Below are 25,769 nucleotides of genomic sequence, written 5' to 3'. Positions count from 1 at the left end.
ACCAAAGCAACTTTAAAGAGAGAGGATTATTTTAGTTTATAGTTCCAGAAATACTGATTGAGTCCAGAATAGTAGGGAAGGCATGGATGTGATGAAGAAAGGTCACATTCTTGTCCACACACAGGACACACACAGAGAGAACAGTAAGTGGGGTGAGGCTACAAGTCCTCAAAGCGAACCCCCCCAGTGATGTGACGCCCACACCCCTAGCAAAAGCACTACCAATTGGGGAATATGTATTCAAATAAATGAGCCTATGGGGGATATAGATAATTCAAACCACAACATTCTTCCCTTAGTGCCCATAGGCTCATGGCCATCTCTAGATGCAAAACACATTTAGTCCAGTTTCAGAAGTTCTCATAGTCTTTAAAAGTCTCAACACTGTTCAAAACTCCAAAGTCTTAAGTCTATAGTTGAACTTCAAGGACACCTTTTAACTCTTATCCTCTTTAAAAACAAAAACCAAAATAAATACACATTTCTAACATACAAGAACACAAAACACAATTATAATTCCAAAATGGATGAACTAGGGAACAGTGAGGACATCCTGCCCCACATCAAGGGTGAAATGCAGAGGACAAACACCAAGTCCTGCAGTTCTATGTGTAGTGTCTGGGATAAAATACCAAAGTCAAAAGTAATGTAAGGAATCAAAGGTTTATTTTGACTTATGACTCCATGATTGAGTCCATAATAGGGGAAGGCTATAGCTAAAGGGACAGAAAGGAGAGATCACATTTTCATCCACACACAGGAAACAAAGATAAAAGAAAGTAGGGTGGGGCTATAAACTCTCAAACCTGTTCTCAGTGAGGTACTGCCTCAAGCAAAGCTCCATCTCCCAAACAACGCCACCAACTGGAGGCCAAGTATTCAAACACATGAATCTATGTGGGATTTTTCATTCAAACTACAACACTATGTATCTTAGTTTGTGATATACATTCTTCCCAACATTTTGAAATCAAGCTTTCTGCTGTTTACAGATGATATGATAGTTTACATAAGTGAACTGAAGAACTCTGCCAGGGATTTCCTACAGCTGATGAGCACCTTCAGCAAAGTGGCAGGATACAAGATTAACTCAAGGAGATCAGTAGCCCTACCTACTATATATGGATGATAAATGTGCTAAGAGGGAAATCAGAGAAATATCACCCTTTACAATTGCCACAGACAACATAAAATACCTTTTTTTCATTCATTTATTTAGCTCATAAATAAAGTCATGCAAAATTATGATACACAATACAGTATGTTCACAATGGCAAGGCTAAATTAAACCAATTAACATGTTATATCACACATATTCATCATTTTTGTTTTGAGAACACTTAAAGTATACTATCTCACAGCTTTTAAAATATAGCATATTGTTATCAACCATATTTATCATGCTCTCAGTAGAACTCAAGATTTCACAGAGTCCATGCCTCTTGTCCAACTGCAGTTTTATATCCTTAAACCAATCATTTCCCCATTGTTAAAAACCCACATTGAAGCCTAATAGCCACAATACTGCTCTCTGTTCCTGTAAGTTCATCATTTCTAGGTTACACATAAAATTGAAATTGTGTGACATTTGTCTTCCAGTGTGTCATTTATTTATTTTTTTTGGCAAGCATATAACTTTACTACTTACTAAAGATGAAATCAAATTTGCATGCACAGGTGAGCACTCTCTGAAACACCTTGGATTCATCACATATTTGAGTTTCAATTAGCATATATATATATATATATATATATATATATATATATAGAGAGAGAGAGAGAGAGAGAGAGAGAGCGCAATAATGGCAATATGTTATGCATCAATAGCAGCAACAGCTTTTCCAGGTTCTGCAGTCATTTGAACAAAATTGTAGAGACATCCAGCACACTCCATATAAAAAGCAAAAAACAAAAAACAAAAACAAAAACAAACAAACAAACAAACAACAACAAAAAAAAGTAAAAAAAACAAGATCCCAGAAAACAGCGCAGTTCTGTTACTCTTGTGGTAGTTCTGTTACTTTTGTGGTACTTGGCACCATTTTTTATTTTAATTAGCTTCTCAGTCATCATCTAGGAGGAAACCATTCTAAAAAACATCATTAAAAACAGCTCTGATAAAGCATGGTCATTACTATGTATCATAAAGCAGGACCACATATGAGTGAGTACCTATCATGTTTGTCTTTTTGTGATTGGGTTACTTCGCTCACAATGGTTTCTTCAAGTTCCATTCATTTTCCTGCAAATTTCAAGATTCCATTGTTTTTTCTGCTGAGTAGTACAACATCGTGTAAATGTACCACATTTTCTCTATCCATTCTTTGGTTGAGGGGCATCCAGGCTGCTTCCAGTTTCTGGCTATTGCAAATAATGCTGCTATTAACATGGTTGAACCCCACATCTGACAGAGGGCTGATCTCCAAAATATACAAAGAACTCAAGAAGCTAGTCTCCCAAACACCGAACAATCCAAATAAAAAGTGGGGTACAGAACTAAATAGACAATTCTCAATAGAGGAATCTAAAATGGCTGAAAGACACATGAGAAAGTATTCAACATCCTTTGTCATCAGGGAAATGCAAATCAAAACAACTCTGAGATACCATCTTACTCCTATCAGAATGGCTAAAATCAAAAATACCAATGACAGTTTATGCTGGAGAAAATGCGGAGAAAGAGGAACACTCCTCCACTGCTGGTGGGAGTGCCAACTTGTACATCCACTGTGGAAAACAGTATGGCGACTCCTCAAGAAAATGAGAATGAGTCTACCCCAAGATCCAGCAATTCCACTCCTAGGCATATACCCCAAAGAAGCACATTCATATAACATAAAATATCTTGGGGGTAACACTAACCAAAAAAGTGAAAGACTTGTATCATAAGAATTTTGAGTCTTTAAAGAAAGAACTTAAAGAAGATACCAGAAAATGGAAAAATCTCCCATGCTCTTGGATAGGTAGGATCAACATAGTAAAAATGGCAATCTTGCCAAAAGCAATCTACAGATTCAATGCAATCGCCATCAAAATCCCAACACAATTCTTTACAGACCTTGAAAGAACAATTCTTAACTTTATATGGAGAAACAAAAGGTCCAGGATAGCCAAAACATCCCTGTACAATAAAGGAAATTCTGGAGGCATCACCATCCCTGACTTCAAGCTCTATTACAGAGCTATAGTCCTGAAAACATCTTGCAATTGGCACAAAAATAGACAGGTAGACCAATGGAATAGAGTTGAAAACCCCGATATTATCCCACACACCTATGAACACCTGATTTTTGATAAACAACACCTATGAACACCTGATTTTAGATAAACAATCCAAATTTACACGATGGAACAAAGAGAACTTCAACAAATGGTGGTGTCATAACTGGGTGCAGACATGTAGAAGACTGCAGTTAGACCCAAGCCTATTGCCTTGCACAAAACTTAAGTCAAAATGAATCAAAGACCTCAACATAAACCCAGCCACACTGAACCTATTAGAAGACAAAGTAGGAAATACCCTTGAATTAATTGGTACAGGAGACTGCTTCCTGAACATTACAACAGTAGCACAGACACTGAGGTCAATAATTGATAAATGGGACCTCCTGAAACTGAGAAGCTTCTGTAAGACAAAGGACACAGTCAGCAAGACAAAATGGCAGCCCACAGACTGGGAAAAGATATTCACCAACCCCACATCTGACAGAGGGCTGATCTCCAAAATATACAAAGAACTCAAGAAGCTAGTCTCCAAAACACCGAACAATCCAATTAAAAGGTGGGGTACAGAACTAAATAGACAATTCTCAATAAAGGGATCTAGAATGGCTGAAAGACACATAAGAAATTGTTCAACATCCTTAGCCATCAGGGAAATGCAAATCAAAACAACTCTGAGATACCATCTTACTCCTGTCAGAATGGCCAAAATCAAAAACACCAATGACAGTTCATGTTGGAGAGGATGTGGAGAAAGGTAACACTTCTCCACTGCTGGTGGGAGTGCCAACTTGTACAGCCACTTTGAAAATCAGTATGGCGACTCCTCAAAAAAATGGGAATGAGTCTACCATAAGATCCAGCAATTCCAGTCTTATGCATATACCCAAAAGAAGCACATTGATACAACAAGGACATCTGTTCAACGATGTCCATAGCAGCACTATTTGCAATAGCCAGAAACTGGAAGCAGCCTAGATGCCCCTCAACTGAAGAATGGATAGAGAAAATGTGGTACATTTACACAATGGAGTACTACTCAGTGGAAAACGACAATGGAATCTTGAAATTTGCAGGAAAATGGATGGATCTAGAAGAAACCATTCTGAGTGAGGTAACCCAATCATAAAAAGACAATCATGGTATCTCATTCATATGCACAGGAAGAGAAGCATGCAGAAAATAACGGATTGGTGAAAGGATTGGCAAGACCCAGCAGATGGGATTGATTGAGTTATCAAAAGGACTGAGGGTGTCAAGGATGAAACTAGAGCTATCAGTAACTAGAAATTTTAGTCTGCAAATGCTTTTCAAGCTAGACTACAGTGGGATTGTGGAAGCTAGGAGATATTTGGCACTTTAGCATGAAGTAGTGACATGGGTGAAAAGGCAAAGATATATTCATACTCAGACAGTGGAGTTACATAGTCTATAAAGATGAAACACGAAAACCCGGGTCCATTCTGCCCTGCTAGGATGCCAAAACCCTTAGGGAATAGCATCGTTGCTTTTACAAAAATGATGGTTTCTGCCAGCCAGAGAGGAAACCTGTTTGACAATTGCAAGAAACAGGTTTTCCCCCTCTTTGATGATATCAGACAAGACCTGAAGGACAGCTGCAGTAAAGGGCCAAAGGTGAAAGAAAGATGACACCCCAAAAAAGGAAGGCAGAACCAAAGCCTCCTTTGCCCTAGTATTCCCCAACTAGGAATGACCATTAAAGCAATTCTTAGAGTTGAAATTTTGTTTTGGAAATGTTCAGACTGGAAGGATGCAAACATATCCTTGTTACCCAAGGCTTTGCATTGCAGGGCATCGATATGAGTTATGAGCATGAACAGCCACACCCAGGAGCTATGTGACCCAATGGACATGCCACTCACCTTCTTTGTCGCAGCTTCTTGTAAAGCTAGATTAGGAGTGGAGTTTACATTTTAAAGCTTTATAATTCTATTAACAGGAAAGTCAGCTTGAAACATCTACCCTACATCTGGAGGCTCAAAACCAATGCTCAGTTTTTTAACTCACATCATGATATTTAACCTGCTGTTTCAATAATATGCTTTAATTGACTGGTGTCTGTGCTAAAAACACAGACCCTTGTGTCAAGCAGAGACAAACCAAGTTATGCAAAGTTTCAAAATTCAATATACATATTTTACATTATTAAAACAGTCACAAACAATAAAGATGTTTCCAGGTGAGAATCCAAAAGATAAATTTCAGTTCAAAGAAACTGTTCAAAGCTCCCCAGTGTGGTCTGGAGGCAGAAAGCCTGTGGGGTTATTGTGCACTATTCCTGAACTTTGCTTTCAATTATGTTTATGAAAGACAGAAGGAAGAATGAAGGATGACTATTAAGTTTCTCCAGAGAGTCAGATCCAATAGGAACACACACACACACACACACACACACACACACACACACACACACACACACAATGAATATACACACATGTATGCACACACACATACACACTTATATGCACACACATGCATTTATACACACATGCATACACATATCTACACACATACATGTACCCCTGCACACACAGGCACCCCTGCTCACACACAGGGGAGATTTACTATGGATGTTGTCAGGTGATTACTGGAGGCCAGATGACCTGGATTTTCTGTGTAGGCTGAAAAACCAGAAAAACAAGGAGTGTGATTAGTTTTGGTGGACATCTTCTGGGCCAGGACAGCCAAACTCAAGACAGGGGAACCAAGATGTCTGGTGCGTAAAAGCAGGCAAGGAGCAAAATCTTGCCTTCTCCATCTTTTCCTTCACCCAGACCCTCAACAGGTTAATTATGCCAATTCCATGGCTGAGGGCTGGTCTTTACATAGTTTCTGATTCAAGCACTGGTAGTTTTCAGAGCAACTATCATGGACTTGCAGGAAGGAAGGGGTGAAGGAGAGATGGTAGGAGGAGAGGAAGCAAGAAGTGGGGAAGGCAGCAGGGAAGAAATGAAGATAGAGAGAGGAAGGGAAAAAGAAGGAAAAGAAAAGCAGTATGTTTTACTTTGGGTTGGAGAACCTAGTATTAGTGTTTCACCACTAGTGCCCACAGACACAGGCAAGCAGTTACTCACTGTTGTGTGCACTTCCTCCTCAGCAAACAGGGGGTTTGCAACATAATCTGTTGAGAGTCCCTTCTAACTCTACAGTGTTTCAATACCAATGATGTAACTCATGTGATTGGGGACAGTGTTTATTTCACTTAGAAAACAGCAACAGTCTTAGGATAAAGTGATCTATACATTCTCTTTCTGCTTGTTCCAGTTCCTGAAAAGTACATGCTGCGAGACTGAGGCAAGGAGATACACAAAAGAACACTTCCGGTTAAAACTTCCAAAGAGGGAGAAGGCACAGCTGGAACAGCAAGGGTACCCATGGAGTGAGTCTTGAGGGTTCACCTCCCTCTTGCTACCCAGGCCCTGCCCAGTAGTGGCAGGAAGAGCCACCCATCTCTGCCATAGACAGAGGCACACTTCTCCTCTAGAGAATGACCAGGTGGGAAAACTCAGAAATATCCCTAGAGATACGTGTGTGTTTAACAAAGTTTCCACCAAGTTCATAGTCTCCTTTCTATTTCTTTCCTCCCTCCCTCCCTCCCTCCCTCCCTCTTTCCTTCCCTCCCTCCCTCCCTCCTTCCCTCCTTCCCTCCCTCTTTCCTTCCCTCCCTCCCTCTCTTACTTCATCTACATAACTAACATGTCTTCCTTCATGTACTTTGATTAGTCCTCTGAAGCACTGAGCTTTTCACCAATAACCAGAGGAATATTTTTATATTAGCATGCTATAATTTCACAGGGCCTAAGACAGGAACAGACTGGCATTTCCATACCAGGGATATCTCCCTGAAAGTAAGGACATTTCTCTTGAAAGTCTTTTTCTTTGGAACAGGACTAGACTACAATTACTATCAGAACCTTTTGCCTTATTATAGTGTCCTGAGGTTCTGAAAGAGGATGGACCTGCATCATTCAAGTGTTTAGAAGTCACTTAGCCAGCACTGTCCATAAAGACAGAGGGAGGGGCTGAAAAGATGGGTCAGTGGTTAAGAGCACTTGTTACTCTTGGGGAGGGTAAGGATATCATCCTGTGAAACCACATGAGAACTCACAGGCAGGGAAAACACTCACAGCATAAAAACAAAAAAACACTGTATATTAATAAAGACAGAAGGAGGGTAATAGGCATTCCCTGTGCCTGGGCCCCTGGGCACACATCTACACACATACAGACACACACACATACACACACACACACATACACACCTACACATATACAGACATCTACACACACACACAAATCTACACACAGACATACATCTACACACACATATCTACAGACATACAGACATCTACATGCACACATCTACAGACACATCTAAACACATCTATACATACAAAGCTATACCCATCTCCACACACACTTATACACACACATCTACACGCACCTACACACACATCAACACACACTTAGACATATACATCTATACACATTTATACAGGTGTTCACATCTACATACATACATCTCTACACACACATCTACACACACATACACACAGATATACATATACACAAGCATACAAATGTACACACATATGCATCTACACATACACAGCCAAAATTACAGAGTGCACTCTTTAGGCCTGCTGTGTTATTCTCTTTCATTATAGAAATTTGGCAAAATACTTTCAAGTAGAACAGGGATCACAGGGCATGTCGTGTTTTCCTTTAATATCGAACCCTCCATGACCTTAAATATGCCTTAAAGAAGTCATTTCTGGGTATATAATAGTAATGCCCTTGACCTTTGGTTGTCAGTGGCTCACTTGCAACTGTGAAAGCTGCTTGTTTTTAACATATCTTAAGTTGGTGATGCTGTGGTTGATGGGAGATGTCCATCTGTATTCTGTGAATATATGTTTCTCTTATTGGTTGATGAATAAAGCTGTTTTGGTCAATGGACAGGCAGGATGTAGCCAGACAGGAAGTATAGGTGGGGCTACCAGACTAGGAGAAGGCAAGAAGAGGGATGAAGAGAGGAGTTGAGGGGGAGAAGCCAAGTAGCTACCAGGAAGATAGAACGACTGGGCATTCTCTGGTAAGCCAAGACTACATAGAATAAATAGATTTTATAGAAATGGGTTAGTAATTAAGAGAGAGCTTGGGAATAAGAAGCCCGAGCCATCTTCCAAACAGTTAATAATTAATATAAACCCCTGTGTATTTATTTGGGACTAAACAGTGGGACCTAGTGACACAGAAACTCCATCAACAGTGGTAAAGAACTTTTTTCTTTTCAGAGAAATTTCATAACTACTGGTAATCCACTACCCATGTATGTGTTCATCTTGATATTTTCTGTAACACCACTGCACTGTAAGTACTCTCAAATGTTGCATAGTTTCCCTCAGTCTCTTATACTACCACTATTCAGGTTAATTGTCTGACTAGTTTACCCTCTTAATTTCCATTTTCTTTTTTGTTTTATCTTATTTTTATCTTAGTCCCTAGTTTCCTTTATTTTTATTTTTAATTGAAAATTTTTTTCATACCATATATTGTGATTACAGTTTCCCCTCTGCCTGCTGTTCCCAGTTGCTTTCCACCTCCCCTCCTATCTGGATCCACACCATTTTAAAAATCTCTTTTTAGAAAATAAAAAGGAATCTAAGTAATAATAATAAAATAAGACAGAAAACAAACAAATTGGAATAGGACAAAACAAACAGGAAAAAGAGTCAAAGAAAAAGCTCAAGAAACACATACAGTCACATAGACACACTTGTCTGCACACAGAGGAATCCTATAAAAACATAAAACCTGAATCCATATGCAAGGGGTCTATGAAGTGGGGAAAGAAAAGAAGAAAGAAAGAAAGGAAGAAAGAAAGAGAATAAAGCAAAAATCTCCTGACTCAACATTATAGACAAAATTCTCCAAAGATCCCACTAGGTTAGTTTTGTGTTGGTCATCTACTGCTGTGCATGGGGGCCTACCATTAAGAGTGGTTATTTTTCTCAGTGAGACTCCCTTTTGGAGATAACTTCCTGGTTAGAGCTGGGGGCTTTTGTCCACTTCTTTTAGGTCTAGCACCTCATCTAGTGCAGCTTGTTCAGGCTCTGTGTGAGTTCATATGTTCATTGAGTCTGTTGATTTGGAGGGTCTGTCTTGTTTACTTGTGTCTTTCTTCTTTTCTGTTTCTTACTCTCTTTTCTCCTCTTCTTCAGAGTTCCTTGAGCCCTGGGTGTGGTGGGGGAACAATGGAGACATATCATGTAAGGCTGAGTATTCCAAGGTTTTCTCACTCTCTGAATATTTTCTGTCTGTGAGTCTCTGTATTTGTTCTCATCCATTGCAAAGAGAGCTTCTCTGATGGTGGCTGGGCAAGGCACTGAAATATGAATATAGCAGAATGCTATTACATTTTTTATGGCTACATTCCTTTAGCAGGTTTTCCCCCTGGTCCCTGAGCTATCTAGTCTCAAGTTCTTGTTCATCTAAACCATGTTGTGTATAGGTTCCATCTCATGGAGAAGGCCTTAAATCTAATCAGACAGTGGTTGGTTACTCCAAAGAAGCTTGTGCTATTGTTGTATCAGTATATTTTGTAGGCAGGTCCTCAATCCTGATTAAAGCATTTGTATTTACATTTCTCTTTTAGTATTGAGCATAGTACTTCCAGTACCATGAACACTAGTCCATAGGAATGAAGATTCTAAATAGGTACCAGCTTGACTTCTCCATGTTGAATGGGTTGTATAGGTGTTGTCTTCAGCAATAGAGCCTTACCATCAGTTTGTGGTGAGCAATTAACAGCCTTTGCAATAGCTTGGATTGCTTGGAGGTTCCCAAGAACTTCATTATATGTAACCCATTCTCAGTACTGAAAGATTCATGGGTAACCATCTGGACCTCTGTTTCTCCCATTATTTGGTGATTTCATTTAGATTACCTTAAAAAGGAAGATTTTTCCTGTCCTGCCGCCATTCTTAAATAATCACTCAGAGGCTTAATATTAATTATAAATGCATGCTAAATAGCTCAGGATTGTTGCTAACTAGCTCTTAGACTTAAACTATTTCTATTAATCTATGTGCTGCTCTGAGGCTCATGGGTTTTGGCTCTATCCCATTTTGTGTGCCAGCCTCATTCTCCATCTACTCCTTGACTCTGCTGCCCTTCTTCATCCCATCATTCTTATATATACTGTACTTATATATACTGTACTAGGTTTTCATACAACTACTCACTTCTCAAATGGTCTTTAGTCTTAGCTGCCCTTTCCCATATTTATTCTCTTTTTCCTTCCACTCCCTATTTTATCCTCTTGCTCCAGCCATCCACTCCTGGCCATTCATAACGTTCTATTCTATTTCCTCTTCCTAGGGAACTACATCCCTTCCCCTTTCCCCTAGTCCTTTATTTTTAGCCTAAGATCTGTGGTTATATGGATTGTGCCTTGGTTATCATTTACTTAACAGCAAATATCCCCATATGTATTGCCTTATTTTATAATTGTTAATTTACAGTCTTAGGAATGACCCAAGTCTGACTGCCTCTAATCAAGTTCTCTCCATGGAAGCATTCCAGCTCTCTTAATTTATTTGGATTTTATGTTTCTACTTCTCTTTCTTTTTAAACCGGATACATCCATGTCTCTTCAATCTTCTGGAACATAAGTTCTTTATCATTTAATCTACCATTTCTTGTGCTATAAGTAAATGTCTAAATAGCTTAATCTGGTCTGATACCAACATTGCGCTAATTTTCTAATCACTTCTGGTATATTCTAATACACAGTTGGAGCAAAATGAAATTAAGTGTGTAGCCAACGAGTAAAGTTCACTAAAAAGTCACCAGTAGCTTTTAGCTGTGAAGACATTCACTTTGGGATCTTTGCTTTGTTATGTTACCCAAAGAGAAAGCTGATAGTTCATTTTGTGGTGGTTCTGAATGACAGTGTATTAGTCATCTGTCACTATAATGAAATGCTGGAGACAGTGAACTTTTCAAAGATAAAAGGTTCATTTCACTCACATTTCTGCACTGAATCCCTTCTAGTGAGAACCTGGCGGTGAATGGCAGATATTAGTGGCCAGAGCAAGCAGTCACATCTCAAACAAGGAGCTATAAGAGGGGAATGGCCAGTGTTTAGAAATAACACAGGGAATATTAGAAGAGATTCTTAAAATAGTATACTACTATAATACACATTTGTAGACAAAGGCTTAAATTGGACATAAAAATCTCTAATCATGGAAGATTGATAAGTTGATCTCTATTAAAATCAACACAATTTTTCACTAAAAGTGAACAATTGTTAAGTTACAGATTTCAATAATGTAAAAATCAAGAAAATGATTTTATAATAATCACAAAAACACACAGAAAACGTTGGTGTTTTGTGCTAGATTTTCTTTTCTGTGACAAAATACTTAATGTTCTTCTTATGGGTGGCAGTATTTATTTTGGTTCAAAGGTCAAGGATTTCTGGTCACTATCCCGTGGCTCCATAGTCCAAGGCCAGTGGTATGGCTTCTCATTTGTTAACAGACAGGAAAACAGGGAAAAGGAAGGGCTGGGGAAGTGAAGGATCTGCCTATTTCCTTCTGTCAGGCCCCACCTCCCAATGTTTTCAGCACCTTCCAAAATAGCAGCACCAGCTGGGGACCTGGGCTTTAGCACAAGGCATTTCATATCCATATGTAACATGTCTACAGGACCCAGACTAATCATAAACCTTTTAAGATATATTTTACACAGACAGTTGCTGCCCACTCCCTCTTGTTGACCATTCTCCACTCCTTCTTTCCCTTCCCATCACCCAGTGTTATTCACCCTTCTGAAGGCTGTGAGCATATTTCACCTGTAGGCTATTATACTTCCATAGAATATTTGCCCTCAAATAATACTGCTGTATTAGTCAGTGTCCCAGCTAGAGAGTGACAGCACACTCAACTGGGCCAATGGAGAAGAGCTGACAAAGGGATTGTTTTCAGACATGTGGTATAGAAGAGAAATGAGAAAGGTTTCAAACAAAACAGAATGAGTGCTTTTGGATTCTCTCACCACCCCATATCTTAAGAGAGAGAAGAGAAACTCAAAGAAAGGATGAAGTGGGAAGAGTCTGCCTGACAGGATCTTTGGTTGAATAAAGCTTCAGTCCAGGATCCCTTGCAAAGAGGAAGTCAAGGAAGTGAACTCTGGTCTCACATCCGTGTCTTGGGAAGCTTCTTGTGGCAAAGACAGACTGACAGAAAGAAAGCAGATATGCCAGGGACTGCAGAGATGGAGCTTAGCTGCTATGGTGAGAGTCCAGGGGACAGGTAGAAGTGCAGAAGGTGTCAGGAAGCTGCTACCACATCTGATACATGGGTGCTCCATCTCTGTGTTAAATTCACTGTCTCTCCATATATCCTTGTGCTGAATGCTTCTCCCTAGAGTTTTCCTGAACTTGTTAGGAACTCAGTATTTTACTGTTATTATTATTCATTTTCCTTTCTTTCTAGGAAGATATTGACCAGAGATGCACCCTGTTCTTGTCAGTCATGCTTCTGTTAATGTTTTGAGGTGAAAAGAAGAAAATCACCTCTACTGTTTAAAGCTGAACACTAAGTCTGTTGGAGTGTGTGTTCCAAAGTCTCTGAGAGCCAGAGGTTCCACCTTGGTTGTCTTAAAGCCAGGAATAGTTGCCAACTTCTGAGAGATCTGTCTGCTGAGTTTAGGCTCTGAAGTTTTTAGGGAACAATAGGAAGAGGACCACTGTCACAGCACTAATTCAACACTATACCCCCTTCCTCATATACTTCATCTCCCTTTAAACTCATTATTTACATGACTCCATTGGAGAGGTTCAGCTCCTGAGGCAATGTTACCTAGCCCCAAAGAAAGCTAAGAGCACAATCTCTAGCTTCTACCTGTGGTGATACAAATTTTCCAACATAGGAAGTATTTTCAAAAACTCTTGGACCAAGTGCCTGAGTCTGGGTACTTTACAAGAAAAAGGTGTGTTTGTTTTATAATTATGGTTTTATAATTTGGTTTTATAATTCTGGAAAGTGCAAATAGTGAGCCATGTGATACCTGACATCTAATGAGGAAGCCTCTGGCTTGGCCACAACATATGTGACATAGAAGTAGAACCAATCATGTGCAGAGTGCTTGCATGCATGGACAAGGAGACAAAATAATAAAGAGCAGCTAAACTCACTCTTTAAATAATCTTTTCTGTCAGAAACTAACACAAACACAGGGAGTTGGCCCACTATGGAGCTACAACTTTGATCAACCTGTGAGACCCCTGGCCTTCCAAAGGCTCTGCGTCTTAAAGGCATCACAATCCACTATCAGAATTCTGGGGACCATGCTTCTAGCATGCGGACATTTCAGTGACAGATTGTGTCCAAAGGACAGTGTTACCCACACCAGAGAAGCTGTCATTTTATGCTAATTCTTATCTTAGTGCCTGAAGTTGTTGAACCCAGGGACAAAGTCTCAAGCCTGGACACATTACCTGAGAACACATGCCTATCTATGGTGCCATTAAACTGGGGTCAAGCTTGGCTTTTTAAATATTCTTGTGATTTTTACCGAAATAGTATAAAATCTGGCTTTGTTGCTGGTTATTTTATATTTTCATTTCTCATTTCTCTATTAGAGCTTTAAGTGTCTCATTTCTTTATGAATTTTAAACATCTTGATAGTGTATGCTTTGCTCTTTTAAAATTGGAATTAGCAGACTGATATCAATAGAAAATTAGATATTACAAAAAAATACTTAGTGGGGCAGTGGTGGTTCATGCCTTTAATCCTAGTAGAGGCAGGTGGAGTTTGAGGCCAGCCCGTTCTACAGAGTAAGTGCCAGGGCAGGACCCAAAGTTACACAGAGAAACCCTGTCTTGAAAACCCAATAAATAAATAAATTATAAAAATAAAATTAGGTATGCAGCAAACACTTGCTCTTTGGCTAACTCATGGTTCTAGTCTTGATGGATAGGAATCATTCTCTTATAATTTTTTAGAAATATCTGCATGTACTGTTCGCTCTCCAGGTTAGGATGAGAAGCAGTTTATTCGGCTATACTTACTCAATCTCCAAGACCATGTTTATATTATGCTAAGAAGTTTTAGAGTATACTTCTCTCTCACTTCAACTTTCTATGTCATAGATAAGGTGAATGCCGGCAATGACACATTTATAAAAATGGTAATGTAATATTAACTCTTTTGAATATGGATTTAGGAATGTGGTAAGCCTGCTTTGAAACATGAAGTTGGGTAGTTAGGAATCTGTAGAAAGAAATCTTTGCGGTAGGGAAATATTAGTGTTGTCGAATGGCTGGTAAGTAGTGATGCCTTAAAACTACATATAGGGAGAGGGTGAGGCAATGTGAGGCCCCGCACCTCACTCCTAGAATGCGGTGGTGGCACAGAGGGGAATACATATTTAAAACAGATGAAAATCTTGGCAGAATGAATATGGAACCTCAGGCTGGTCTGAGGTCTGGGAAGAATAATGTCACGCCTGAGCATGCAGAGAGGAAGCAAAGGAACCATTTACTTGTTTTGATTGGCAGCAGTGAAAAGTCACCATGAATTTTTCCTCTCTTGGCAATTAGGGAGGCCCAGGAAGTCCAGAAGGAGGAGTGGAAATCGAGTCATCCAACAGTCCACCACAGTACAGGGTTTTCCAGAGTACTGCCATGAGTACCAATGTGCTGCAGTGGCCTGATTCTGAAACATACATATGACTTGTGTCCTGAAGGGGAAAGAGAAACATGCTCCCTACAAGTAAAGCTTCACTGTGGAAGTGAATTTCGTGTATTGTTATATTCCCACCTTTAGAATAATGCTTGGTGCTTCCAGAAATAAGCTCTTAATTAGCGGAATAAATGATTTCTTGGCTTTGTCAGCTCCCTTTGTTAATGGTATTTAACTTTAAAAGGGGAAGTCAGGCAGGAGGACCTAAGCTAGCTAGTGTAAATGTGTGGTTCTGAGACTGGGAAGTTCAAAAAACACATGAAAAACAGGGGAAGCACATAGGAAATGCTTGCTTCTTCAAAGGATGGAGAGCAAAACCTCAGGGAACTGGAGAGAAATAATAATGATCCCACGAAGGAAAACTGCATCCTGCCCAGTGTGCTCCGGGAATTCTGATTGCTGACAGGCAGGAGACTGTAACTGGCATCAGGCAAGAAGTGGAGCTTCATAATAAGGCAATGGGCGGAGCACAAGTATTAGTGTGCCATCATAAATACATGGAGGCTCTGCAAATGGGGCTCTAGTGCCAACCAAGGGAATGCCAGAACATAGTGGAAAGAACATTTGGCCAGGCAAAGGGTTTCCAGTAATACTGTTCATTCAGATAATGTCTACTAGCAATATTATTGCTAAATGTAAAGATAATATTTTTGTGTAATTATGCCCACAATTATACACATAATTTTTAAATTAAGTGGAAGTTAGATTGGCAGATTGTTCTTTTATTTTCTCTCTTCTCTCTCTCTCTCTCTCTCTCTCTCTCTCTCTCTGTGTGTGTGTGTGTGTGTGTGTGTGCACATTCTCATACCCACAAAGTCTGGAAGACTTGAAGAGGGCATCAATAGAACTTCAAGAGGGCATTAGATCCCCTGGAACTGGTAGTTGTGAGCTTCCTGATGCTGATGTTGGGATTTGAACTCTGGTCCTCTGGAAAAGCAATATGTACTGTTTTTCTTTTTTTTTCAAGTTGAATAAACTCTTAATAAGAAATTTGATTATTGTCTTTCATAGAAACTCAAATAGGAGAGAAAAGATATGAGAAACTGGAATTCTTTTTTTTTTTCTTACCATAACCAACAGGAGTGTCACCAATAGGAAGGATAAAGTTAAGATTGATATGAAAATGATACTGCCCAATAGTGCACTGTCCTTCCATATCACATACACAGTGGTCACTATCCCATATGATGGAACTGTGTCCTGGGAGTATTACTGGGTAGTCAACAGTGTGATGTTACCCAAAGAAGTAGCAGAGCACTCATCTGTCATTGGAAGGATAAAATTAGCACCACTGAACTAGCCCCAAATTTGTTCTTTGGAAAGAGGACTATCTATGCAGAATGTAAATGGAAGGATCTTAATTATGGCAGTAGATGTCTTCGTTTGGAGGACTGCGAGTCATTAGTCAGTTTCAATGCAGGTAGAACTTTGTTATGAAATGACTCACTAATTATACCAAGTCAAATCACGTGCCTTGAAGTACAATCCCCACATACAGTAGAGTCCCATACTGTACGGCTGGCCCATTAATCATTCACTTATGTAACTCATTTATTCACTCAGCTAACACATTCCATGCATCTCCAGGGGAGAGATTATGGACAATGCAAAGAGGAATGATTTATAAACTTCATGAATTATTATACCGAGAACACTAGTTTCATCTTGTGAGAGGATGGTACTTCAAAAAGAATTCCGCTGATCATTTTTGTGGCAAGACTTTTTGTTTTTAAATTGTCATCCTAGATTTTGCAGTGAATCGTTGGTGGCTTCTTCTTCCAAATAGGTCTTCAAGGATCTAATGACTTTGAAACAAAACTACAAGTTCATTAATGAGTATCAATGTGTTATTCAGATTTTTCAAACCACTGTTTTTCAGCCTTTTGACTAAAACGGAGTGTTAAAAACCCTATTATATGACTTCATCATAATTATGAGGTTGAAGAATGTGTCACCACAGTGAAACCCTATTAGAACTGCCTATCTCAGATGTAACCCTGTCTATTGGCTAATTAAGCAAAGACACTTAATTGACATGATTTAAGGGATGTGTATAAACTTTTAAATATGTTTAAGTATAGATATATACACATACATGAATACATATATACATATAGTTAAAGTTGTAAAACAAGTAAAGTTTCCCAGAAGTCCATTCTTTAAAAAAACAAAACAAAACACAAAACAACAACAAAAAAACAACTCTATTACATGTTTGTGAATGGGTCTTTGACCAAACCACATTAAAAACAAACACGCCCACTCCATCCGAAGACTCAAGAAATGGAATCAAGATGCTTTTTATTTATTTATTTATTTATTTACTTTTGTTTTTTATTTATCATATATTTGATTTACAAACAAGATTGAATTGCATGACAATCCCAGTCCCCTTCTCCCTCCCTTCCTCCCCTACCACCCACCCAACTAAAATCCTACCTATCATATAGCCTTTCTTCTAATCTACACCTGACTCAAACTTTCTGCTTCCTCATGACCTCTGCATCCTTCCTTTTCTTCCCTTTTCACTCTCGTAGCTTCCTCCCCCAGCTTCCCATGTTCTCAATTTGCTCAGGGGATGGTGACCCTTTCCCCTTCTCCAGGGGACAAAGTTTGTCTCTTTTAGGGTCTTCCTTGTTTACTAGTTTCTCTGGCAGTGTGGATTGTAGGATGGTAATCCCTTAATCTATGTCTAAAATCCACATATAATTGAGTACATATCATGCTTGCCTTTTTGTGATTGGGTTACCTAGATCAGAATGGTTTCTTCGAGTTCCATCCATTTTCTTGCAAATTTCAAGATTCCATTGTTTTTTTTCCACTGAGTAGTACTCCATTGTGTAAATGTACCACATTTTCTCCATCCATTCTATGGTTGAGGAGCATCTAGGCTGCTTCCAGTTTCTGGCTATTGCAAATAGCGCTGCTATGAACATCACTGAGCAGATGTCTTTGTTGTATGAATGTGCTTCATTTGGGTATATGCCTAAGAGTGGAATTGCTGGATCTTGTTGTAGACTTATTCCCATTTTCTTGAGGAGTCGCCATATTGATTTCCAATGTAGCTGTACAAGTTGGCACTCCCACCAGCAGTGGAGAAGTGTTCCTCTTTCTCCACATCCTCTTCAGCATAAACTGTCATTGGTGTCTTTGATTTTAGCCATTCTGACAGGAGTAGGATGGTATCTCAGAGTTGTTTTGATTTGTATTTCCCTGATGGCTAAGGATGTTGAACACTTTCTTATGTGTCTTTCAGCCATTTTAGATTCCTCTACTGAGAATTGTCTATTTAGTTCTGTACCCCACTTTTTAATTGGATTGTTTGGTGTTTGGGAGACTAGCTTCTTGAGTTCTTTGTATATTTTGGAGATCAGCCCTCTGTCAGATGTGGGGTTGGTGAATATCTCTTCCCAGTCTGTGGGCTGTCATTTTGTTTTGCTGACTGTGTCCTTTGCCTTACAGAAGCTTCTCAGTTTCAAGAGGTCCCATTTATTAATTGTTGATCTCAGTGTTTGTGCTACTGGTGTTATGTTCAGGAAGCAGTCTCCTGTACCAATTAATTCAGGGGTATTTCCCACTTTGTCTTCTAATAGGTTCAGTGTGGCTGGGTTTATGTTGAGGTCTTTGATTCATTTTGACTTAAGTTTTGTGCAGGGTGAAAGGCTTGGGTCTATCTGTAGTTTTCTACAGGTTTGCATCCAGTTGTGCCAGTACCATTTGTTGAAGATGTTCTCTTTGTTCCAGCGTATATATTTGGATTGTTTGTCAAAAATTAGGTGTTCATAGGTGTGTGGGTTAATATCAAGGTTTTCATCTCTATTCCATTGGTCTACCTGTCTATTTTTGTTCCAGTACCAAGCTGTTTTCAGGACTATAGCTCTGTAATAGAGTTTGAAGTCAGGGATGGTGATGCCTCCAGAATTTCCTCTATTGTACAGGGTTGTTTTGGCTATCCTGTGTCTTTTGTTTCTCCACATAAAGTTGAGAATTTTTCTTTCAAAGTCAGTGAAGAATTGTGTTGGGATTTTGATGGCGATTGCATTGAATCTGTAGATTGCTTTTGGCAAGATTGCCATTTTTACTATGTTGATTCTGCCTATCCAAGAGCATGGGAGATCTTTCCATTTTCTGGTATCTTCTTTAATTTCTTTCTTTAGAGACTCAAAATTCTTACAATACAGGTCTTTCATGTTTTTGGTTAGTGTTACCCCAAGGTATGTTATGTTGTTTGTGGCAATTTTAAAGGGTGATACTTCTCTGATTTCTTTCTCCACCAATGTGTCATCCGTATATAGTAGGGCTACAGATTTTTTTTTTTTGAGTTAATATTGTATCCTGCCACTTGGTTGAAGGTGTTTATCAACTGTAGGATTTCCCTGGTAGTTTTTTGGATCACTTATGTCGACTATCATATCATTTGCAAATAGTGAGAGTTTGACTTCTTCCTTTCTGATTGTATTCCCTTGATCTCCTTTTGTTGTCTTATTGCTCTAGCTAGAACTTCAAGGACAATATTGAAGAGGTATGGAGAGAGTGGACAGCCTTGTCTTGTTCCTGATTTTAGAGGAATTGTATTGAGTTTCTCTCCACTTAATTTGATGTTGGTTGTCGGCTTGCTGTATATTGCTTTTATTATGTTGAGGTATGTTCCTCTTATCCCTGATTTCTCAAAGACCTTTATTATGAAGGGGTGTTGGATCAAAGGCTTTTTTGGCATCTAGTGAGATGATCATGTGATTTTTTTCTCCTCAGTCTGTTTATATGGTGAATTACATTGATGGATTTTCCGTATATTGAACCATCCTTGCATCCCTGGGATGAAGCCTACTTGATTGTGATGAATGATTTCTCTGATGTGTTCTTGGATTCGATTTGCCAATATTTTATTGAGAATTTTTGCATCAATGTTCATGAGGGATATTGGTCTGTAGTTCTCTTTCTTAGTTGTGTCTTTGTGTGGCTTGGGTAACAAGGTTATTCAAGCCTCATTAAAAGAGTTTGGAAATGACTCTTCTGCTTCTATTGTGTGGAATCCTTTGAGGAGAATTGGTATTAGCTGCACTTTGACTTTCTGGTAGAATTCTGCACTGAAGCCATCTGGCCCTGGGCTTTTTTTTGGTTGGGAGACTTCTGATGACTGCTTCTATTTCATTGGGGGTTATAAGTCTATTTAAGTTGCTTATCTGTTCTTGATTCAATTTTGGTAAATGAAATCTGTCCAGAAAATTGTCCACTTCCTTTAGATTTTCCAATTTTGAGGAATATCGGTTTTCAAAGTATGACCTGATGATTCCCTGGATTTCCTCTTTGTTTGTTGTTATGTCCCCCTTTTCATTCCTGATTTTATTAATTTGAATGTTTACTCTTCATTGTTTGGTAAATTTGGATAAAGTTTTGTCTATCTTGTTTATTATCTTGAAGAACAAATTCTTCATTATATTGATTCTTTGTATTGTTCTCCTAGTTTCCATTTTATTGATTTCAGCCCTCAATTTGATTATTTCCTGGCATCTGCTCCTCCGGGGTGTATTGGCTTCTTTGTTTTCTAAAACTTTCAGTTGTGCTGTTAATTCTCTAGTGTGATTATTCTCCTGTTTATTCATGTGGGCAATTAGCCCTATGAACTTTCCTCTTAGCACTGCTTTCAAAGTATCCCATAGGTTTGGATATGTTGTGTCTGCATTCTCATTGAATTTTAGGAAATTTTTAATTTCATTTTTTATTTCTTCCTGGACCCATGAATTGTGCAATTGAGTGTTACTTAATTTCCCTTAGTTTGTAGGTTTTTTGTAGTTCATGTTGTTGTTGAATTCTAATTTTAAAGCATGGTGGTCTGATATGACACAGGGGGTTATTTCAATTTTTTTGTACCTGTTGAGGTTTGCTATGTTGCCAAGTATGTGGTCGATTTTAGAGAAGGTTCCATGTGGTGCTGAGAAGGTAAATTGTTTTGTATTTGGGTGGAATGTTCTATAGATATCTGTAAAGTCCAATTGTGCCATAATTTTATTAGTTCTTTTGTTTCTTTGTTAAGTTTCTGTCTGGTGTTCCTGTCCCATGGTGAGAGTAGGTGTTGAAATCTCCCACTATATTAGTGTGCGGTTTTATGTGTGATTTGAGTTTTAGTAATGTTTCTTTTACAAATGTGGATGCCTTTGTATTTGGGGCATAAATGTTCAGAATTGAGACTTCATCCTGATAGATTTCTCCTGTGATGAGTAGGAAGTGACCTTCTTCATCTCTTTTGACTGATTTAGTTTAAAGTCCAATTTGTTGGATATTAGGATTGCTACCCCTACTTGTTTCTTGGGTCCATTTGATTGGAAGATCTTTCTCCAACATTTAATTCTTAGGTACCGTCTGTCTTTGAAATTGATGTGTGTTTCTTGTATGCAGCAGGAGGAAGGATTCTGTCTTCTTATCCATTCTGCTAATCTGTGTCTTTTTATAGGGGAGTTAAGACCATTAATGCTGGTAGATATTAATGACCATTGATTATTGTTCATTCTTGTTTGTTTTTGATTTGGTGATGGTGGCGAGATTATGTGTGAGATTCTATCCCTTTTTGCATTTGGCTGTTGGTAAAGTGGGTTTACCTATTGCCTATATTTTTCTGGTTGTAGTTAACTTCCTTGGGTTGCAGTTTTCCTTCAAGAACTTCTGTAGGGCTGGATTGGTGGATATGTATTGTTTGAATCTGGTTTTGTCATGGAATATCTTGTTTTCTCCATCTATAATGATTGAAAGCTTTGTTGTGTATTGTAGTCTGGGCTGGCATCCATGGTCTCTTAGTGTAGGTAGAATATCTATCCAGGACCTTCTGGCTTTCAGAGTTTCCATGGAAAATCAGGTGTGATTCTGATAAGTTTGCTTTTATAAGTTACTTGACCTTTTCCCTTTGCTGCTTTTAATATTTTCTCTTTGTTCTGTATGTTTGGTGTTTTGATTATTATGTAGCAAGGAGACCTTTCTTTTTGGTTTAGTCTATTTGGTGTTCTGTAGGCTTCTTGTATTTTCATTGGCATGTCTTTCTTTAGGTTGGGAAAGTTTTCTTCTATGATTTTGTTGAATATGTTTTCTGTGCCTTTGAGTTGAATTTCTTCACCTTCTTCTATACCTATGATTCTTATGTTTGGTCTTTTCATGGTATCCCATATTTCCTGGATATTTTTGTGATAGGGATTTGTTGGACTTGAGATTTTCTTTGGTTGATGAATCTATTTTTGCTAGTGTGTCTTCAACTCCTGAGAGTCTCTCTTCCATCTCTTGTATTCCTTTGGTTATGCTTACATCTGTAGTTCCTGATCATTTACCCAGCTTTTCTATTTCCAGCATTGCCTCAGAATGTGCTTTCTTTATTGTCTCTATTTCTCTTTTTAGGTCTTGAACTGTTTCCTTGAGAGATTTGTTGATATCTTGTATTTTTTGGTTTGTTTTTTCTTCCATTTCTTTAAGGGATTTTCTCATGTCCTCTTTGAGGTCCTCTATCATTTTCCTCAAGATGCTATTAAGGTCATTCTCTTCTGGTTCATCTGCATTTTGTTGTTTAGGTCTTGTGGTGTATGGTTCCTTGTCTCCGGTGGTGTCGTATTGGGATTTCTGTTGTTGGATGTGCTTTTACTTTGATCTCTTCTCATTATTTTTACTGAGGAGTTTCTTGTTCTCCTGATGGGTATGGGACCAAGGTTCTCTTCTAGTAGATGCAAAAGATCCAATACTCTGATGTCAGTCCTCTTCTCGTGGATGTAGGTGTCACTGTTACCAGGGCGTTGGCAGGGTTCGGGCGTGCTGGGTCCCACTGGGCCGGCAGTTGGAGGCAGAACTGTCACCAGGCCTGGGTGTGTCAGATCCAGCCACTGAACTCAGTCTGGCATGCAGGTTGCTGGTGTCAGATGACTCTGAGCTGTGACGACAAATGGGAACCAGATACCGGAATCAAGATTCTTCTCTTGGTGGTGGAAAAGAAAAGTCACATTGCATGTGCTTATGGATATAGGACAAAGTTGTTGCCATTTAATTACCATCAGGTGCTTCTTAGTGCCATGCTTCATTTAGCTCTGTTGGTTCTCTATGTCCATAGAATACAAATCAAGCAGATATTAAAGGGTCTTCATTTAAAAAAGTAAGTAAACAATACCAATTAATTCCCCTTAACCTAGGTGCTATTACAGAAAAGTTACTTTTAAGTACAATTGAAGAAGGAAACATATATAATTGAGAAAAATGTTTAAAATTTCTCAAATAACTCTATTGTCACTTTCCCAGCAAATTTTCCATTTTATTTACTTTCATTTTAATGTTTTTAATTGAAATAGAACTGTATCACTTTTCTCCTTCCCTTTTCACCTCTAGACCCACTTAGGTTTCCTCCATCAAACCCCTCCCATATATGTGTATGCATACACACACACACACACACACACACACACACACACACAGAGAGAGAGAGAGAGAGAGAGAGAGAGAGAGAGAGAGAGACAGAGAGACAGAGAGAGAAAGAGAAAGAGAGAGAGATTTGTCAATGTTGATCATTCTACATATAACAACCAGTGTGAGCTGACTAGGAAAAGGACAGGGTAAATGTTATCTTGGTCCCAGTATTTTCTGGTCTCCTAAGAGGGCCATTTACCATGTGTTAGTTGGTATGGTAAACAGAAATTTATATGGTTCCTCTGCCTCTCTCTAGTAATCCCCTTTGCTCTCATTTCTAGGGGATATGCCTTCATCCATGTCTAATATGTGTTAATGATTCCTCACATGTGTTTGAAGCTTTTATCTGCCTTCTTAGTGACAGAATTTACTTATTGATGATCTAGCAAGGATATCCTATGTAGACAGTCTTAATTGAGTCTGGAAAAATCTGAACTCATTGTCTTTTCCTCAGAGAGAAATCATGCTGTCAAGAAATCCTACCGACATCTGTTTCATTCTCATAAAATACTGTTACCATTGGCTTGGGCTCCCCTCTTTCCCTCCTTCCCATCATCACCAAGGCTGTGATTTTGTACCATTTAATGTTTCTGGACTTCAGGTCTTCTTTTTCTATTGCATCTTTCTCAGTCAGAATCTTTAGTTCTCCTTCCTGCTTCATCAGACCCTTCTACCTAACTAGGATGGTTGTTCTGTAACATGACTTCATTATGTTATTCCACAGCCTCCAGCATTAAATCCCTATAGCCTTCCGAAGATGACCGACATTCTTATCTTAACTACAAGTCTCTTTAATACCCGGTTCCTGTGCTCTAGCCAGAGGAAACAATTTTTCAAGTGCATCATGACATCTCTTACCTGATTGTTTACATCGGTGCCCTGTCTTTATTTCCTTTCTACTTCTGTCCCTCCATCAAATAAATTCTTACTTGCTTTTTAGCAATTACTTGACAGGACCTTCTTTTGAAAAATTTTTATAATTCCAGGACTGAACAATAAAATGAATGTAAATAATCTGTTATTGAAAAGGCATTCAAAAGATCAGATTTCAGATGATGGGTAGCCCCACAGTGGCTACATGTAGGTTGAAGAATCAGAGAAGTCAGTATCTACTTAGTCTAAGAAGCTGGAAGTCCCAGAACAAGGGAGCAAGGATGTAGCTCCAGTCTAAGGTTTGAGGCCTAGAATTACACTGGGGAGTGGTTGGTGTGAGTCTACATAAAAAGTCTTAAGAAGCTGGAGCCTGCTGTCCATGAATGATGGCAGTGGCCACAAATGTACTTGCTCAGAAACAATCAAGCTCTTTCCTTGGGCTTCCTCATTCTTCCCCTTGTTCCTTCTGGTCTGCCAGCTTATTGGACAATGGTGCCAACTTCAGGTTGGGTCAGCACAAAGAAAACTAGTGTTAGAATTTATGTAAGTGGGGCAAATTAGAAATATTGATTTAGTAGAAATGATTTTATTTTCCAGGAAAAAAATCTAAAAATATTTGGACTCTTTCCAAGTCAATATTTTTAACATCTAATAACATTTATGGTAGTATTACATTTTTACATCTTAAATTTATCATCATCATCATCATCATCATCATCATCATCATCATCTGTATGTGTGTGCAGAAGCATGGGTGTGGAGGTCAGAGGGCAATCCAAAGTATTCCTTTCTCCTTCCATCATGTGGGTCCCAGGGACTGAACTCTGATTATCAAGAAGACATCCTGATGAGCCATTCTACTTGCCCAATAATGGGATGATTGATATTAATAAATTGAACTTGATTCTCTGCATTTTAACCAATTGGGTGGTAACAAATAGTCCCCCCAGTTTCTCATTCTGGAATAGTCCACTTTGAAGTTACATATGTAACTTGTTATTTCATGTCATCATTTTACATTATGATACTAAGACTTTTTATTGCAGGTATGTATGTATGAGGATAAAAAAGTGGTCTGTACATTTTGAAAATATCCCCTCAGTGAAGAGAACAGCCATGCTGTCAATATTGCCTTGCTGATTTTTGTTCCCAGCATGGTAGGCTCCTACTCCTTGTTCTTTTCAACAATCCATTTCTTCATCAATCAACTTGAACTTCTGACAGGTCTGTTTTCCCTTTCATCTCAGGCAATTATTTTTCTTTCTATTTCACAAGAAAGTGAAGCCATTAGACCAAAATACTTTTGACTTCTTGACATGAAGTGGACAAGCTTGTCAGAAAGCAAGCAATTGACTTTCTCATTCCTTACACAAAGTAGGTGAAGTTGACCCTTTGTGAGAGCTAACCAGGCATCATTCTCTACATCATCTTCTCTCACGTCCTAGAAACCTTGGTATCTTCCCTCC

At 38.8% G+C, this 25,769-nt stretch overlaps 1 protein-coding gene across 5 annotated transcripts in view; it reads right to left on the bottom strand.

The window, feature by feature from the left end:
- The window catches only part of LOC103162310, a 134,921-nt gene that overhangs the window by 29,160 nt on the left and 79,992 nt on the right, over positions 1-25,769 (bottom strand). The window contains exon 8 of one of the 5 annotated variants that reach the window (XR_004769217.1): positions 7,659-9,480. The exons of 2 other annotated variants lie outside the window; for them this stretch is intronic. The gene's annotated coding sequence lies outside the window, so the exon portion shown is untranslated. Of the gene's footprint in view, positions 1-7,658; positions 9,481-22,424; positions 23,069-25,769 lie in introns of those variants that run through there. 2 more of the 5 variants (XR_003484376.2, XR_003484379.2) reach the window with 2 other exon arrangements.

The sequence above is a fragment of the Cricetulus griseus genome, chromosome 3, assembly GCF_003668045.3.
Source record: "Cricetulus griseus strain 17A/GY chromosome 3, alternate assembly CriGri-PICRH-1.0, whole genome shotgun sequence".
In the NCBI taxonomy this organism is placed as follows: Eukaryota; Metazoa; Chordata; class Mammalia; order Rodentia; family Cricetidae; genus Cricetulus; species Cricetulus griseus.
Note: the sequence above shows the minus strand (reverse complement) of the source record. Positions and strands in the feature narration are given on the sequence as shown.